Genomic DNA, 13700 nt, shown 5'->3' with positions numbered 1-13700 from the left:
TCACAATATCATCACTTAGTTGCATATTCATCATTTCTTAGAACATTTGCATTAATTCAGAAAAAGAAATAAAAAGACAGTAGAGCTCTCCCTCTTTGTCCGCCGGCCCAGCATGGCGCTCACGCCCCGCCAGCCAGCCTGCCCTCCTCTCCCTCTTTGTCCGCCGGCCCGGCGCGGCGCTCACGCGCCGCCAGCCAGCCCGCCCTCCTCTCCCTCTTCCCCCTTCTGCTCCGGCGGCGCTCCATCCGCCATCTTATCCTTCCCTTTCTCCTCCTGCTCCGGCGGCTCTCCAACCACCACCGTGCCCTCTTCCGCCTTCACTGGCTCCTCCGCCACCGGCCTTGACAGCCTTGCCACCCTCACCTTTCCTCCTCCAGAACAGCTACTGGGGGAGTAGAGACGACACAGAGCAGCTCCCGGAGCCACGACGGACATCAAAGGGACGGCGTACTCCATCCTGGAACGGATGACTGTCTGGGAGAACCATCTCTGGTGAGATCGCCGAGGGGCGCGGGATTTCCTGGGCGGGACGGCAAGCGGCCAGAGTCCCTCGTTTCCTCCTTCCCAGGCCAGGTGACAGAATTGGGCAGGCGGTCCCCTTGGGCCGCGGCGGCTGGCGCCGCCACCACGCGAGGCCCCCCAGACCAACTGAGAGAGTTGGGTTGGAAATCCCCAGACCGCGGAGAACGGTGACCGGGGGGGGTCCCTTACAAACACATGACTCCCCAGTCCGGCTGGGAACAGTGCACTCTCCCGGGCTGCGGCAGCTGGCGCCCTCCCGCCACGCTTGGCGCCCCGGGCCGACAAGGAAATTCGGTCGGGCGCTCTCTCGGGCTGCGGCGGCCGGTGACCCTCCCCGCGTTCGGACCCCCGGGCCGGCTGGCACTCTTCCAAGCCGCTTCGGCTGCCGAACCTCCTCCATGGCGAGAGTTTTCCAAAGTTAAAGGACCCACAGCAACTTTTACTGGTGGAACCCGTAGACAAACATGTGCCACGATCGCCACCTACTGGGCAGGCTAAGAAAAACAGAACCCAGAGATTTCACAGAAAAATCTTTCAACCTGTGGGGTCCAACACCCAGGGAAATCTGACTAAATGCCCAGACGCCAGCAGAAGATAACGGATCACGCTCAGAAAATTGAAAATATGGCCCAGTCAAAGAAACAAACCAATAGTTCAAATGAGATACAGGAGCTGAAACAACTAATGCTGAATATACGAACAGAAATGGAAAACCTCTTCAAAAATGAAATTGATAAATTGAGGGAGGACATCAAGAAGACATGGGCTGATCAAAAGGAAGAAATAGAAAAACTGAAAAAACAAATCACAGAGCTTATGGAAGTGAAGGATAAAGTAGAAAAGATGGAAAAAACAATGATACCTACAATGATACATTTAAAGAGACAGAAGATAGAATTAGTGATTTGGAGGATGGAACATCTGAATTCCAAACAGAAACAGAAACTATCGGGAAAAGAATGGAAAAATTTGAACAGGGTATCAGGGAACTCAAGGACAATATGAACCGCACAAATATATGTGTTGTGGGTGTCCCAGAAGGAGAAGAGAAGGGAAAAGGAGGAGAAAAACTAATGGAAGAAATTATCACTGAAAATTTCCCAACTCTTATGAAAGATCTAAAATTACAGATCCAAGAAGTGCAGCGCACCCCAAAGAGATTAGACCCAAATAGGCGTTCTCCAAGACACTTACTAGTTAGAATGTCAGAGGTCAAAGAGAAAGAGAGGATCTTGAAAGCAGCGAGAGAGAAGCAATCCATCACATACAAGGGAAACCCAATAAGACTATGTGTAGATTTCTCAGCAGAAACCATGGAAGCTAGAAGACAGTGGGATGATATATTTAAGTTACTAAAAGAGAAAAACTGCCAACCAAGACTCCTATATCCAGCAAAATTGTCCTTCAAAAATGAGGGAGAAATTAAAACATTCTCAGACAAAAAGTCACTGAGAATTTGTGACCAAGAGACCAGCTCTGCAAGAAATACTAAAGGGAGCACTAGAGTCAGATACGAAAAGACAGAAGAGAGAGGTATGGAGAAGAGTGTAGAAAGAAGGAAAGTCAGATATGATATATATAATACAAAAGGCAAAATGGTAGAGGAAAATATTATCCAAACAGTAATAACACTAAATGTTAATGGACTGAATTCCCCAATCAAAAGACATAGACTGGCAGAATGGATTAAAAAAACAGGACCTTCTATATGCTGTCTACAGGAAACACATCTTAGACCCAAAGATAAACATAGGTTGAAAGTGAAAGGTTGGGAAAAGATATTTCATGCAAATAACAACCAGAACAGAGCAGGAGTGGCTATACTAATATCCAACAAATTAGACTTCAAATGTAAAACAGTTAAAAGAGACAAAGAAGGACACTATATACTAACAAAAGGAACAATTAAACAAGAAGACATAACAATCATAAATATTTACGCACCGAACCACAATGCCCCAAAATACGTGAGGAATACACTGCAAACACTGAAAAGGGAAATAGACACATATACCATAATAGTTGGAGACTTCAATTCACCACTGTCATCACTGGACAAAACATCTAGACAGAGGATCAATAAAGAAACAGAGAATTTGAATATTACAATAAATGAGCTAGATTTAACAGACATTTATAGGACATCACACCCCACAACAGCAGGAGACACCTTTTTCTGAATTGCTCATGGATCATTCTCAAAGATAGACCATATGCTGGGTCACAAAGCAAGTCTTAACAAATTTAAAAAGATTGAAATCATACACAACACTTTCTCGGATCATAAAGGAATGAAATTGGAAATCAATAATAGGTGGAGTGCCAGAAAATTCACAAATACATGGAGGCTCAACAACACACTCTAAAACAACAAGTGGGTCAAAGAAGAAATTAGTAAATACCTAGAGGCGAAGGAAAATGAAAACACAACATATCAAAACTTATGGGACTCAGCAAAGGCAGTGCTAAGAGGGAAATTTATTGACCTAAATGCCTTTATCAGAAAAGAAGAAAAGGCAAAAATGCAGGAATTAACTGTCCACTTGGAAGAGCTGGAGAAAGAACAGCAAACTAATCCCAAAGAAAGCAAAAGGAAAGAAATAACAAAGATTAGAGCACAAATAAATGAAATTGAAAACATGAAAACAACAGAGAAAATCAGTAAGACCAGAAGTTGGTTCTCTGAGAAAATCAATAAGATTGATGGGCCTTTAGCAAGATTGACAAAAAGAAGAAGAGAGAGGATCCAAATAAATAAGATCAGAAATGGAAGAGGAGACATAACTACTGACCTTATAGAAATAAAGGAGGTAATAACAGGATACTATGAACAACTTTACGCTAATAAATACAACAATTTAGATGAAATGGACGGGTTCCTGGAAAGACATGAACAACCAACTTTGACTCAAGAAGAAATAGATGACCTCAACAAACCAATCACAAGTAAAGAAATTGAATTAGTCATTCAAAAGCTTCCTAAAAAGAAAAGTCCAGGACCAGACGGCTTCACATGTGAATTCTATCAAACATTCCAGAAAGAATTAGTACCAACTCTCCTCAAACTCTTCAAAAAAATTGAAGTGGAGGGAAAACTACCTAATTCATTTTATGAAGCCAACATCACCCTCATACCAAAACCAGGCAAAGATATTACAAAAAAAGAAAACTACAGACCGATCTCTCTAATGAATATAGATGCAAAAATCCTCAATAAAATTCTAGCAAATCGTATCCAACAACACATTAAAAGAATTATACATCATGACCAAGTAGGATTCATCCCAGGTATGCAAGGATGGTTCAACATAAGAAAATCAATTAATGTAATACACCATATCGAAAAATCACATGATCATTTCAATTGATGCAGAGAAGGCATTTGACAAGATTCAACATCCTTTCCTGTTGAAAACACTTCAAAAGATAGGAATACAAGGGAACTTCCTTAAAATGATAGAGGGAATATATGAAAAACCCACAGCTAATATCATTCTCAATGGGGAAAAATTGAAAACTTTCCCCCTAAGGTCAGGAACAAGACAAGGATGTCCACTATCACCACTATTATTCAACATTGTGTTGGAGGTTCTAGCCAGAGCAATTAGACAAGAAAAAGAAATACAAGGCATCAAAATTGGAAAGGAAGAAGTAAAACTATCACTGTTTGCAGACGATATGATACTGTACGTCGAAAACCCGGAAAAATCCACAACAAAATTACTAGAGCTAATAAATGAGTACAGCAAAGTAGCAGGTTACAAGATCAACATTCAAAAATCTGTAGCATTTCTATACACTAGTAATGAATAAGCCAAGGGGGAAAGCAAGAAACGAATCCCATTTACAATTGCAACTAAAAGAATAAAATACCTAGGAATAAATTTAACTAAAGAGACAAAAATCCTATGTAAAGAAAACGACAAAAAACTGCTAAAAGAAATCACAGAAGACCTTAATAGATGGAAGGGCATACCGTGTTCATGGATTGGAAGACTAAATATAGTTAAGATGTCAATCCTACCTAAATTGATCTACAGATTCAATGCAATACCAATCAAAATCCCAACAACTTATTTTTCAGAAATAGAAAAACCAATAAGCAAATTTATCTGGAAGGGCAGGGTGCCCCGAATTGCTAAAAACATCTTGAGGAAAAAAAACGAAGCTGGAGGTCTTGCACTGCCTGACTTTAAGGCATATTATGAAGCCACAGTGGTCAAAACAGCATGGTATTGGCATAAAGATAGATATATCGACCAATGGAATCGAATAGAGTGCTCAGATATAGACCCTCTCATCTATGGACATTTGATCTTTGATAAGGCAGTCAAGCCAACTCACCTGGGACAGAACAGTCTCTTCAATAAATGGTGCCTAGAGAACTGGATATCCATATGCAAAAGAATGAAAGAAGACCCATCTCTCACACCCTATACAAAAGTTAATTCAGAATGGATCAAAGATCTAAACGTTAGGTTAAGACCATAAAACAATATCTTATTTCGTAAGAGATATCTTACGAAACTCACAATTGGAGGCGGTTTTATGGACCTAAACCTAAAGCAAGAGCACTGAAGAAGGAAATAAATAAATGGGAGCTCCTCAAAATTAAACACTTTTGTGCATCAAAGAACTTCATCAAGAAAGTAGAAAGACAGCCTACACAATGAGAGATAATATTTGGAAATGACATATCAGATAAAGGTCTAGGATCCAGAATTTATAAAGAGATTGTTCAACTCAACAACAAAAAGACAGCCAACCCAATTACAAAATGGGAAAAAGACTTGAACAGACACCTACCAGAAGAGGAAATACGGATGGCCAAGAGGCACATGAAGAGATGCTCAATGTCCCTGGCCATTAGAGAAATGCAAATCAAAACCACAATGAGATATCATCTCACACCCACCAGAATGGCCATTATCAACAAAACAGAAAATGACAAGTGCTGGAGAGGATGCGGAGGAAGAGGCACACTTATCCACTGTTGGTGGGAATGTCAAATGGTGCAGCCACTGTGGAAGGCAGTTTGGCGGTTCCTCAAAAAGCTGAATATAGAATTACTATACGACCCAGCAATACCATTGCTGGGTATCTACTCAAAGGACTTAAGGGCAAAGACACAAACGAACATTTGCACACCAATGTTTATAGCAGCGTTATTTACAGTTGCAAAGAGATGGAAACAGCCAAAATGTCCATCAACAGAAGAATGGCTAAACAAACTGTGGTATATACATATGATGGAATATTATGCAGCTTTAAGACAGGATAAACTTATGAAGCATGTAATAACATGGATGGACCTAGAGAACATTATGCTGAGTGAGTCCAGCCAAAAACTAAAAGGACAAATACTGTATGGTCCCACTGATGTGAACGGACATTCGAGAATAAACTTGGAATATGTCATTGGTAACAGAGTCCAGCAGGAGGTAGAAACAGGGTAAGATAATGGGTAATTGGAGCTGAAGAGATACAGAGTGTGCAACAGGACTAGATACAATAACTCAAAAATGGACAGCACAATAATACCTAATTGTAAAGTAATCATGTTAAAACACTGAATGAAGCTGCATCTGAGCTATAGGTTTAGTTTGTTTGTTTGTTCGTTTTTTTTTTTTACTATTATTACTACTTTTATTTCTTTTCTCTATATTAAGATTCTATATCTTTTTCTGTTGTGTTGCTAGTTCTTCTAAACCGATGCAAATGTACTAAGAAACAATGAACATGCATCTATGTGATGATGTTAAGAATTACTGATTGCATATGTAGAATGGTATGATTTCTAAATGTTGGGTTAATTTCTTTTTTTTTCCCGTTAATTAAAAAAAAAAAAAGACAATAGAAAAAGAAATAAAACGAACACAGGAAAGAAAAAAAAAAGATTATAACTACCATACTCCTTACCCCTCGCTTTCATTGATCACTAGCATTTAAACTAAATTTATTTTAGCATTTGTTCCCCCTATTATTTATTTTTATTCCATATGTTGTACTCCTTTGTTGACAATGTAGATAAAAGGAGCACCGGACACAAGGTTTTCACAATCACACAGTCACATTGTGACAGCTGTATCATTATTCAATCATCCTCAAGAAACATGGCTACTGGAACACAGCTCTACATTTTCAGGCAGTTCCCTCCAGCCTCTCCATTACATCTTGAATAACAAGATGATATCGACAGGATAACCTCTCGACTCTGTTTGGAATCTCTCAGCCATTGACACTTTGTCTCATTTCCCTCTTCCCCCTTTTGGTCGAGAAGGTTTTCTCAATCCCTTGATGCTAGGTCTCAGCTCATTCTAGGGTTTTTCTCAATCAGAAAAATTTCATTATTTCGGAAAAAGAAATAATAAAGAGAAAGCCTGTAACACCCCAAATCCCTTATCCCCCTTATTATTGACCCCTAATATTGGCGTGGCATATTTGTTACTGTTGATGAAACAATGTCTAGATATAGTCCATAGTTTGCAATAGTTACCTTTTTCAATATACCCCTCTATTATTAACTCCTTGTAGTAGTGTCATACATTTGTTCTAGTTCGTGAAATAATTTTTTTATTTTTATACAGTAATCACAATCATTGCCTACCATAAGATTCACTGTGTTATACATTCCCATGTATTAACCTCCAGCTTTCCTTATGGTGACATACATGCCCCTAAACTTCCCCTTTCCACCACATTTGCCCACAATTCAGCTCTGGTAATTATACTCACAATAACGTGATGCCATCACTTACATCCATTTCCAAACATTTAAGTTTGACCTAGTTAAAAATTCTGCACATAGTAAACAACCACTCCCCATTCTCTAGCTGCTTTCTATATCCTGGTAACCGATATTCTATATTTTATGTTTCTGAGTTTACATATTATAATTAGCTCATATGATTGAGATCCTAACAATGTCTGTCCTTTTGTATCTGACTTATTTCAGTTAACATAATGTCCCTAAGGCTCAACTATGCTGTTGTGTGCGTCAGGACTTCATTGCTTCTTACTGCTGAATATTATTCCATCATTTGTATATACCACATTTTGTTTACTTGTTCATCTGTTGATGGACATTGGGTGGTTTCCATCTTTTGACAATTGTGAATAATGATGCTATGAACATCGGTGTGCAAATGTCTGTCTCCCTGCTTTCAGATCTTCTGGGTATATGTGCTTATTTGAAGCTGTTATGTACCCCAGAAAAGGCCGTTCTTTTGATCCATTCCTGTGGGACAGACCTGTTGTGGGTGGGACCCTATAATTAGGTTGTCTCAATTGAAATGTGACCCACCCAATTTAAGGTGGGTCTTAATCCTTTACTGGAGTCCTTTATGAAAGGATAAAAGGCAGAGGTATTTGGAAAGAGCTCAGAGAGACACCCGGAGAAGCTTAGAGAAAAGCCCTCAAAGGAGCTGAGAGAGCCACTGAAACCAGAAGCTGAAAGCAGTGGAACCCAGGAGCAAAGGACCTGCAGATGCTGACCGTGTGCTTTGCTAGTTAACAGGGGAAACTTGGATGCCAGCAGCCTTTCTTCAGAGAAGATGTCTCCCTCTTGATGCCTTAATTTGGACATTTTCATGGCCTTAGAACTGTAAATTTGTAAACTAATAAATCCCCCATTGTTAAAAGTCAACCCATCATATTACATTCTGACAGCTTTGATAAACTTTAACAGCGATCAGTGATTGGGGCACACTCCCCTAGGTTATGGAGAACAGGCTCCTTGTAGCCCATCTGACACTGGCAAGCTGTGCCAGGAGCCCAGAATGCAGTCCTCACTGCTGTGCCACATGGGGGGTGGGAGGGTGGTACCTGCTACACCAGGTAAAAATCTCTGGTATTTACCACAACTTACAGCCTCTTGCTCTTGCTTTTGTCTGGTTGCTCCACAATGTCCCTTGAGATTCCAGAGCTCCAAAGTAGTTGATTCAGACGGTTCCTGAGAGTTGAAGAGTTGTTTGGGTGGAGGGACTGTTTCCTGGAACAGCTTTTCTGCCATATCCACACAGTCCTCTTGTCACTCCACTTTAAACGGTGTCACTATATTGTCTTCTGGCTTGCAACAAAGTATCTTGTTGTTTTTATCTTTATTTCACTTTTCACAATATATCCTTTTGTATGGCTGCTTAAAGATTCTCTCTTTAGCATTGGTTTTCTGCATCTTGATGATGGTGTGCCTTGGTGTGGTTTTCTTTAGATCTCTTCTTGGGTTTTATTGACCTTCTAAGGTTTGCAAATTTATAGTTTTCATCATATTTTGGAAATTTTGTTTATTCAAAAATTAACAAAAGATGGAACTATCTGATGTTCTGGGGAGGCTGGGCCCTCTAGGTTCTAGGACTTATCTGGTCCAGGGACCCATCTGGGATTTTTAGGTTTCTGGAAAGTTACTCTAGTGCCTGGAACCCTTGTGGGATCTTATATGTTGCCCTAGGTGTTCTTTAGGATTGGCTGGAATGGTCCTGGTTGGGGTTTGGCAGGTTATGATAGGTAGTAAGGTCTAACTGAGCTTGTGTAAGAGCAACCTTTAGTGTAGCCTCTTGACTCTATTTGAACTCTCTCTGCCACTGATACTTTATTAGTTACATTTCTTTCCCCCTTTTGGTCAGAATGGAATTACTGATCCCATGGTGCCAGAGCCACATTCATCCCTGGGAGCATCTCCCACGCTGCCAGGGAGACTTTCACCCCTGGATGTCACATCCCGTGTAGGGGAGAGGGCAATGATTTCACTTGTAGAGTTGGGCTTAGAGAGAGTGAGGCTACATCTGAGCAACAAAAGAGGTCCTCCAGAACTAACTGTTAGGTATACCTAGGGTTGGCTAAGGTTTTCTGCTGCCTACATTGTCTGTCTTTTTTTTTTTTTTTTTTTTTGCATGGGCAGGCACCAGGAATCGAACCCCGCTCTCTGGCATGGCAGGTGGGAATTCTGCCACTGAGCCACCATTGCCTGTCCTGTCTGTGTCTTTTTAAAGATAGTTTCTATTGCTGTCTTCAGATTCATTGATCTTTTACAGTGTCTGTCTGATTTTTATCCAATCCAGAGGACTTTTAATTTCAAATATTGTATTTATTATCTTTGGAAGTTCTGGTTGGGTCTTTTTTATATCGTCTATTTCTCCATTCTTCATACTCCTCTTTTCCTCTGCCTTCTTGAATTTATGAAGCACGTTACATACTTAGAATTCAAGAACTTTGCTATCCGAATATGTAGATTTTTTCCTTGCTGCCTTAATTTTAAATTGGTTTATGAAACTTACTATGCAAATACAGGCTTTACAATGATTATATGGATACTTTATTTAAATATGCCTATGGTTAAGCTAACTAAAATACCCATTGTTGGTGGTTCTAAGTATATTGTTTGTTTTCTTATATAAAAAGTATGTAAAAATTTAAAAATAGTAAACAGCAGACACTAAGAAGTGTAACAATAAAGAGATAAACTAAAATAAAAAACAAAAACAAAAATATTACAATAGCTGTTATAGTGTCCTTATCTGCAGGTTCCTTTATCTCTGTCATTTCTAGGTCAGTTTCTATTGATTTATTTTTCTCATGATTATCTCATGTCATCTAGCCCATTGTAATCTGTGCCAGTAGAGGACACTGGAGGGACACTGGAGGAGAAAAGGGCTTCTCATCCTGTTTCTGGTGTGTTTTGCTTATTCTTCTTTCTTTGATACTGGGCTGGCATGTGGGACACACAGGGGAGCTCACTCAGCCTGAGAGTTTCAGTGGCTCCCTCTAAGGTAGATTTTGATTGTAAATTCAGCAACACTGCCATTGACAACTTTCTTGGAGTTTAACAGCTCATGCTCCTTCCAGGTGGCTCCCCATTTAAGCCAGCCAGCACACCAGCTCATTTCCCAGTAACTTTCCAGCCCTCTGTGGAGACAGCTTCCTAGCTGATTTTGTTGGCACTCTAGGAGGCAGTTCTCAGAGGCTACCCTTGGCCTAGGACAACCAATGAATGTCACTTTCTGATGGGCTGCAGCCACACCCTTTCCTTATGTACTCTGCCTCAGCCTGTGTGTTCTTTAGGGGTCTCTTTTGTTGCCTTTTAGTTCATTCACTGCCCTGAGCTGTGCCTAATTTAGCCCATTGCTAAGTGTAATGCCCTTCTCAGTGTCCTTCCCAGTGCCCGGTGGATTAGGAGGCTCTCCCTCTCGCTAGTACCCTGTCCCATGTTTCTCGCCACCATGGACTCCCTGAACCTTGAACTCTGTGTCCTTCTCCCGGAGGCTGTGGGTCCCGTTTGAGTTCCCCCTGCCTGTGCTGCCACCTGCAAACTCCTCCACGCCGGAAGCCAGTGCACCGCAGGGCTATCTGTGGCCCCTCTCTTGCCAGTCCCTGCCCTGTACTATGGAGACCATCACTTCCCACAGCTCGCCCACTTTGAGTTGTTTAGAACCCCTGCTTCTCTGTCCTGATGAGCACATGAATAAGCAAGTCAAACAGCATGTCAAGAGCCGACTGACGTTATTAACGTTCCCTTTTCTCTTCTTTCATTCACTAGTCGCTGTGTGAACGGAAACAAGCAAGGTGGTGCAGGCCGGGAGAAGTGATGAAGCGTGTTCCGGTTTTTCCAACACCACGCCTCGGGGCTGCTGGTGCTCAGCTGGCTAAGGCACCTCTGAAGATCAGTGTCTGTGCTCAGGTGAAGAGGAACTGGGGTGGGGAGAGGAGCAGCCCATGAACTCTGGGGGAGGGGGGGACACACAGAGCCCCTACCCTGCCTCACTGGGCCCGCCCCAGCCCTCCCTCTCCCCAGCAGTCCCTGTTGTACGGCAGGGAACAGGCCTGACATGGGCACCCATCTGTGGTCACTCTGGCTTCACTGAGCTGGATGCATGCCTTCGCCTCCCAGGATGCCTCAGGCCCTCGGGTGCCACCCATGGCCTCAGCGGGGCAGGGGGCTGGCCAGGGCAGCACTGCCACCCTGCCGTCCACCCCCATACTACTGGAGGGACACAACTAACCCCGCCTGGCAGCAATACTTCTGTGCTGGTGAGGAGGTCCTAGGAGCCTTGCAAGGTGAGTGGGCATGTTTGCTGGGCAGGCATGGAAGTGGGGTGACACAGATGGGCTGGGCCGGCCCCTGTTGTCAGCCTTCAGAACAGATGCTGCTCCCGAGAGTTCACAGCTGAGAGTCTTGTGGCAGTAGAGGTCTCTGCGCTGCCTTTCCTGCCTAACTCCTGGGCATCTCCTGTTCCCTGACCTGGGATACTGGATGCCTCAGGCCACCCCCTGGGGCAGTACCCCAGATCTTGGGTTGGCCCATGGAGGGGTGCCCTGAATCTGCCCACATTCAGGGCACAGGCAGGCCCTCTGGAGAGCCCCACATGGCTGCTGGGGAGGGAATGGAGGGAACCCCCTCTCTTTCACCCCTGACTCCAGCCTGAGAGCAGGACCTTAAACAGCAAGTTTTACTTATGGCAGGCCAAACGGAGCATCTGTCCTGTAAGACCCTGCTAGGGAGAAAGCTGGGGTGCTGGGGGAGGATGTGTCCAGCTATGAGCCTTTCACTGTGACATGGTTTTGCACACAGCTGGGCCCACATAGGGTCTCCAGTGAAAGTACATGTCCTGCCAATGAGCAGAATTAAGTTATAGGGACACTACAGCTCATTAGTTCTCATGGTGGGGTGAGGATGCAGCCCCTGAGATTTGGGGGTGCTCAAAGGATGAAAGGGGGTGGAGAGTCCTCCTGAGAGGATTATATGGCAGCCTTCAGCCTTGCTCCTGGGATATTTCTCCAGGGTGTTCTGAGCGCTCTCCTTTCTCAGAGTGGCTGTATCTGAACACTGCTCTGACAGACTCCTCAGCCCACGGAGAACTGCCCCACCATACGCTGTCATCCTTGGCTGTACCCTTATTCCGTGGGGTGTGGATGCTGTGGAGCCCAACACTCGGCCAGGACTAGCCCCACAGGTAAGCCTGTCCCTTCACTCGTTCCTCAGAGAGGACTGAGTCTGCTCATGGGAGATCCGAACACTTAAATGGGACAAGCAGAGCAGTTGAAGAGGCTGGAGAATGTCTGATGCTGTTTCTCTGTGTAAGGAGGCTCCTCTCTGATCATTCATTCATTCAGCAAACACTCAGTGAGCATGAGCTTTGGGTCAGGCTTTGTTCCGAGTGCTGGTAAAGGGGCCCCAGCTCTTGTGAAGATGACATCTAGTGAGATGAGACTGGCCCTAAGTATACTGTAGATGGTGCTTAGTGGTCAGGACAAAGGGGATAGAGAGTAGCGGGCCAGAACAGGATAATTTAAGTGGAAGGCTAGGATAAGGTGGAATCCGGGCTGATACTTGAGTGAAGGGAGGGGCCATGTGTGTGATTATCCAGGGGCAGGGCTCTGTGGTAGAGGGGCAGTGTGAAGACCCTGAGGCAGGAGCTGCTGGGGTATGTGGTCTAAACTGTCAGTGTGAAATAAACTCTGGCATCAGAAGATGAGCCCCTGGCCAGTCGTGGGCATGAAGCATGAGTGTTACATGCAGTTCATGTCAGAACCCAGGCCTGCCCATCCGGTCAAAAGGCAGAGCCTCCGTCAAGCCCTGAGGTGCCTTTCCCAGGAGCTAGGTGGTAGGCCTGAGTTGGGGACAGACACTCAGGTCCTCTAGGGGAAGCTGCCATTTTCCTGGTACTGTCCGTTTCCCATTTTAGGACTAGGGTCAAGGAGGACACCAGCTCTGATCCTAGAGTTCAGATGAGGGTATGGAGGTCTTCCATCCCAGAAGACTGACCCATGGTTGGCAGAAAGGGACGACTGGGTTCCTTCGGCTTTCTCTTGTTGTCTGACACACACCTTCAGACATTTTATGGCCAGGAAATGGCCACTAGCTGACCAGTTTGACTGGTTCTCGATCCATGATCTCTCCGACTCCACCTCCTAGTGACTCATTCCAGGTAATGCAAACAGATTTTGCCCCTGCCATGATGGACGAGCTTGTTGCAGACTAACCTATTGTGGACAACAATTCAGAAAGTATCTACCTGAGGACTAAAAAGCCACTGAGGTAGCTGCAAGCCTCAGGGAGGCCCAGTGAGGTGGGCCCAGCTTTCTGCACTGGACTTCTCCCTTGGGCACGGGCTTGGGCAGGAGATTGGGAAGCTGGGCAGAGGGTGGCTACCAAGAGGCAGGTCAGCCAGAGAAGCCTCAGGCAA

This window comes from Tamandua tetradactyla, chromosome 23 (genome assembly GCF_023851605.1).
Source record: "Tamandua tetradactyla isolate mTamTet1 chromosome 23, mTamTet1.pri, whole genome shotgun sequence".
Taxonomy (NCBI): Eukaryota; Metazoa; Chordata; class Mammalia; order Pilosa; family Myrmecophagidae; genus Tamandua; species Tamandua tetradactyla.
The sequence above is the reverse complement of the archived record's forward strand: the minus strand, read 5'-3'. Positions refer to the sequence as shown.